This window comes from Balaenoptera physalus, assembly GCF_965194825.1.
Source record: "Balaenoptera physalus genome assembly, chromosome: X".
In the NCBI taxonomy this organism is placed as follows: Eukaryota; Metazoa; Chordata; class Mammalia; order Artiodactyla; family Balaenopteridae; genus Balaenoptera; species Balaenoptera physalus.
Window position 1 is genome coordinate 132,609,391 of NC_138903.1, and position 6,027 is coordinate 132,615,417.

General features: G+C 50.0%; 1 pseudogene across 1 annotated transcript; it reads left to right on the forward strand.

The window, feature by feature from the left end:
• Nucleotides 1-4,810: 4,810 nt before the first annotated feature.
• LOC309652766 (melanoma-associated antigen 10 pseudogene) lies at nucleotides 4,811-5,765 on the forward strand (annotated as a pseudogene). The gene has a single exon. The product of its transcript is annotated as a melanoma-associated antigen 10 pseudogene (transcript).
• Nucleotides 5,766-6,027: the final 262 nt, after the last annotated feature.

Sequence of the window (6,027 nt, forward strand, 5' to 3'; positions counted from 1 at the left end):
TTCCTTTTGTAATAAAAATTACAGAATGTGCTACAGAAAAAAAAAAAGTGTTTGTTTCTGAGTGAGAATATTTAGCCAGACTTAGGTTTAAAGGAGGCAGCAAAGTACATGGCTGTGAGCAGGGGCTCTGAATCCAGCCAGCCCGGATTCGAATCCTGACTCTGCCACTTCCTGGCTGTGTGATCTTGTGTAAGCTTCTGACCTCTCTGTGCCTCAGTTCCCTCACCTGTAAACTGTGGGCAGCAATAGCACCTACCTCACGGGGCAGTTACGAGGACAAAACCAGGTAATATCTGTAAAGCACATACAACAGTGCCTGGCACATAGTAAATGCCAAGTGACTGCTTATTAAATCAGCAGATCCTCACCTCACCAGACACTGGATTAAGTCAGTCAGCTCATTAAACTGACTGAACTGGGAAAGTTTGTAAAACAGGGCTAGAACCTGTACTCCATAGAGCTGTGATGCCTTTGAAACACTCAGCCCCCTGCAGTACATGGCGTGTGGTCATCCTCATCCTTGATGGAGGCCCGGAAGCCCTCAGGTCCTCCGACGCTCCGGAGGGCACTGTTGCTTCTGTCGAGTGTTCTTACTTTCTCTGCAGCCACCCAGTGGCCAATTCTGGTGAAGCCGTTTAACACCCTGAATGTAGTAAATGGCTCCAGTGGCTTACTGTGGCGTGCATCAATATTGTTATCATAGTAACAATGGTAACTGCTTACCAGCACGTTGCAGTTTACACAGTGGATCACGGAGATGATCTCATTTGCTAAAACAAACAACAGGGCACAGTAGGCTTGAGATTCTGGCTTTTGATTGAGCCCGAGGCAAATAGTGGTAGTTGGGGAGCGCTGTTTCTGGAGTTTGTGACAGAACACATGGATGGTCTCCCTTCCCATGACTTAAGCCTCCAACAGCCAAACTGCAGGGCATTAACTTGCATTTCATTCTTCCACTCACTTGTGCTGCCATTTCAGATCACAGGGGTCACAGTGACAATTTGAAACCAGTCTTTTGCTATTCCTTAGCCTCTTCTCATTTAGATAAGTAAGTAGATCAACATCCTGACGTCTGCTGCTCAGCCCCAAATACTCATTTACATCTTTCCACCACCCTTCCGTGATGTATGAATCAGGCAGGACAGGGCATGTGTTTTTGCTGCGCATCCAACTCATCGTGCTGTTATTTGAGAGGTAACTGGGAGCCTTGGCCGGAGTGGAAAAGTCATATCAACAGGAGTACTCCTATTTGCGACCAGCTTCTACATAGTTCCATCATTTCTCTGCTCTTCTGAGCCCAGCTCTGGGTTTTCCCATACATCTGCTTCCCTGGCGCTTGAGGATGCATGTTGCTTTCTGGCACTGGCTGTCAGTAGCCCAGGGTAGACAACATAACCCAGCACCTGCAAAGGCAGTCCCCTGCAGGGAAGGAGTACCAGTGAGAAGAGTCAGATGGGCAGCTTCCTGTGACGCTCTCAGAGAAACAGCTGTTGTAAGTAATGCCACTTCTGTTCTAGGGAGCCCAAACCAGTTACTTTCAAATTAGTTGTGAATAAATTAAAGCTGTCATCTTAAGAAACCTTTCAGGCCTCACCATGGTGTTTAATTCCTGAATCACGTCAAGGACTGCCACACTGCCTGGCACACTGGAGGTAGCCAATACATGGTGACCCAGTTTCCTGGGAGATGTCAGGCTGGCGGAGGAACTGAAGGAAACAAAAGGCATGCCGGTGGATTTGTCCACACTTACGTTTTGTTTCATTTATAACGTAATCTGAACTGCTCCTTCCATCTTCCCTTCCACCTTTGCTTTTGGATGCATGTGATGTTGGAGCTGGAAGGGCCCTTAGGGACTACATCGGGAAGGAAAGGCTAGGTGATTCTGGTCCTCCATGACTTTTCTGATCTAATCTTCAGGTATTCTGTCGCTCACGCCTGATATATATATATATATCAACGTACCAATCTATACCAATATAAACCCAAATGTACAACAGTGGATGAATAGTAAAAATGCTGGATATCTATACAATGACCTATTATTCAACCATTTAAAAGGAATGAACTAAAAAGTTAGGGGGGAAAAGAGAAGGAAGTACTGATACTTGTTCCAACATGGATCCACCTTTAAATATTTGAGCTTGGGGGGCGTGCCTCCAGAGAACAGCTTTTGTCTTTCTGGAGACAGATGTGATGGGTAATTTCTATTCAGTGGTTTTCTTAGAGGGGGATTCAGACGTTAGGTAGGGCTTGGGAGTAGATGTATATACACATTCACGCACACGTACACGCTACAGGTTCTCTCTGCTTGAACTCTTACCAGTAACACCTATAGAAGTGATATAACTTTTAAAAAGACAACTTTTGGAAGGATATGAAGAAATTACAACTCACTGCTTTAGTCGTTTGCTTGTCTCTGATACAGCTGCAACTCACTTACGACTTCCAATTCGTGAGAGGGCAGCAGAATTCTCAGTGATGTGGCTTTCCATAATGCTTGCTGTTCAGGCTGAAGGGAAGTAGCAAAAGGGCAGGTATTCCAAAGGCCAGTGCGAGGCATCTGCCGACTGTCAGCTGCGGCGTCAAGAGTGATATCAGCGCCCTAAGCATGTGGGTTCCCCATCACCCACCATGTTTGTTACCTTCCCTGAACAGGCACCAGCAGACAGGTGGGGGAGGCCAGCCTCGGATCAACACTGTCTGGCAAATAACACCTGTGCAGGTAGGTTGAGGTTCTGACCTCACTGACCTGCTTTAGGGATTCAAATCCCCTGTTCAGTGCTGCAGGACATGAGTTCATTCTTGAGGAGGCATTAGAAGAAAGAAAAACTCCATAATCCGTCTCAAACCCCAAGGCTTGAACATGCGGTTGTAATTTGTTCAGAGGCTGTTCTGTAAGCTGAGTTAGGAGCGGGGGAGGGCAGAGGCAGCTCTGGTCTGCATAGTCAGGCAGGGATCTGTTTGTCTATACAAGGTGACTTTCACACATATTCTGGCCAATAGGCCGTGGGCTTTGTGTAGACCCCATCCGTGGGGACAAATAGCTTTAACAAGGGAGAACCAAGCCAAGTGGCCCCTGCAGAAACCAAGCCTACAAGTGAAGCCTCATGAAATGTGAGTAGGCTACCGTTTTATGAGCTCTTTCTCTGAGCCAGGCCCTTGGTTAGACATCTGCCCATGTTGGGGGATAGGATGAGAGGAAGAAAACATCAAGGCAGCAATGTTTTCAGGAGCCATGCCAGGCCGGGCCCGGAATGCAGGCCACGGGAACCCGTCTACGTCCCATGGGAGCCACTGATATTTTATTTATTATTTATTTATTTATTTTTGGCTGCGTTGGGTCTTCGTTGCTGCGCACGGGCTTTCTCTAGTGGTGGCGAGCGGGGGCTGCTCTTGGTTTCAGTGTGTGGGCTTTTCACTGCGGTGGCTTTTCTTGTTGCAGAGCACGGGCTCTAGGCACACAGACTTCAGTAGTTGTGGCACGTGGGCTCAGTAGCTGTGGCTCGCGGGCTGTGGAGCGCAGGCTCAGTAGTTGTGGCGCACGGGCTTAGTTGCTCTGCGGCATGTGGGATCTTCCGGGACCAGGGCTCGAACCTGTGTCCTCTGCATTGGCAGGCGGATTCTTAACCACGGCACCACCAGGGAAGTCCTCAGCACTTCTTATAAGTGGTTGATTAGGAGTATCCAGAGGAGATATTATGCATATTTCTATTGCCATGGACTATCAATGCTGTCTTTACTACAAACAGAGTCATTAGCAGCTTTAGTTCGGATCAGATTAGAGAGCTAATTCTAGAACCCCAAAACCAATTCAGAAAACTCATTTTTTTAATTGAAGTATTGTTGCTATACAATATTATGTGTTACAGGCATACAATATAGTGATTTACAATTTTTAAAGGTTATACTCCATTCACAGTTATTATAAAATATTGGCTATATTCCCCTTGTTTTACAATATATCCTTGTAGCTTATTTTATACATAGCAGTTTGTACCTCTTAATACCCTATGCCTATCGTGCCCCTTCCCCCTTCCCTCTCCCCACTGGTAACCACTAGTTTGTTCTCTATATATGTGACTCTGCTTCTTTTATGTTATATTCACTAGTTTGTTGTATTTTTTAGATTCCACATATAAGTGAGATAACACAGTATTTGTCTTTCTCTGACTCATTTCACTTAGCATAATGCCCTCCAAGTCCATCCATGTTGCTGCAAATGGCAAAATGTCATTCTTTTTTATGGCTGTGTAGTATTCCATTGTGTGTGTGAGTGTGGTGTTTAAACCACATCTTCTTTATCCATTCATCCATTGATGGACACTTAGTTTGCTTCCATATCTTGGCAGTTGTAAATAATGCTGCTGTGAACATTGGGGTGCATGTATCAGTGTTTTTGTTTTTTTCGGACATATACCCAGGATTGGAATTGCTGGGTCGTATGGCAGTTCAATTTTTAGGTTTTTTAAAAAATATTTATTTATTTATTTGGCTGCGTCAGGTCCCACGGCATGCGGGATCTTTCGTTGCAGTGCGTGGGCTTCTCTAGTTGCAGTGCGTGGGCCCAGGCAGCACCAGGAGTCAAGGTGAGGTGCGTGCCCTGAGTGTGCACCCAGGGGCTCCCCCTCCCAGAACACAGGGAACCCCACAAGGCCCAAGTCACCGCACCTCCCCACAGCCCTCTCAGCCCCGGTCGGTACCTGGGGCTGCGCTGGCTGCACCCTGAGGAGCCACCTCGCTTCCTTCTTCAGGTTGGCAGGGGACAGGCCGCCCAGGAGGAGCGCCCCTGTGAGGCCTGAGGGCACCCCTCCAGGCGAGCCCTGTAAGTGGCCTTTGTCAGAGCTGCCCAGGGTGCGTTTCTCCGCCGAGGCCGCTCACACCCCCTCTCTCCCACAGGCCCGTGGTCCCCACCTGTCGCCCCTGCCCAGACTCCTGTCGGCGGCCCGACCCCAGTCATCAGGCCCCTGGTCGAGATGAGCGAGCTGCGCCAGCCTGAGGCAGACCTTCAGGACCCAGTCCAGGCCCAGGGCCCGGTGGAGGCGCAGCTGTTCGGGGCTGCGGGGGAGGAGGCTGCCTCCCCCTCGTCCTCCTCCTCCCCCGTTGCCCCCTCCTTCTCCGCCTATGCCGAGTCCTTGCCCCAGGAGGCACTTACTGTGCTGAAGTCTGACCTGGTGGCGTTCCTGCTCCTCAAGTATCGCACCAAGGAGCCGATCTGCAAGGCGGAGATGCTGAATATGGTCCTCTGTGACCATCGGGACCACTTCCCCGTGGTCTTCAGCCGAGCTTGCGAGTGCATGCAGCTGGTGTTTGGCGTGGACATGAAGGAGGTGGACCCCCGCGAGTGCACCTACGTCCTGGTCCCCACCCTGGGCCTCACCTGTGATGCAGTGCTGAGCGATGGGCAGATCATGCCCAAGGCCGGCCTCCTGGTTCTGATTCTGTGCCAGATCACCGTGGACGGTGACCGCGCCCCTGAGGAGGAGGTCTGGGAATTGCTCAGCCTCAAGGGGGTGTATGCAGGGAAGCAGCACTGCATCTATGGAGAGCCCAGGGAGCTCCTCACCAAAGTGTGGGTGCAGGAGGGCTACCTGGAGTACCGGCAGGTGCCCCACAGCGACCCCGCCCGCTACGAGTTCCTGTGGGGTCCCCGGGCCCACGCGGAGACCAGCAAGTGGCAGGTCCTGGAGTATCTGCTCAGGGCCAGTGGATGGGATCCCAGGTCCTTCCCATCCCTGTGTGCAGAGGCTGTGAGCGATGAGGCATAGGGGGCCTGAGCCAGAGCAGCAGCCAGGCTCCTTCCAGGCCCACGTCCAGCAGCTTCTCCCGTGGGGCAGGAAGGGAGGCTGATCCTTCCCTCTGAGTTTGAAGAGGGAGCGGTCAGCCTTCTAAGTAGTGAGGGCCCGGGCGAGTTGGGGGAACCCGGTGTGTAGAACTTTGTTTTCCTGTTCTCTATGATGACATGGAAATTCATCTGTTTCCTTTAGTGATTTTTCAAATGTTGTTCTTTTTCATAGAAGATTTTTTAAA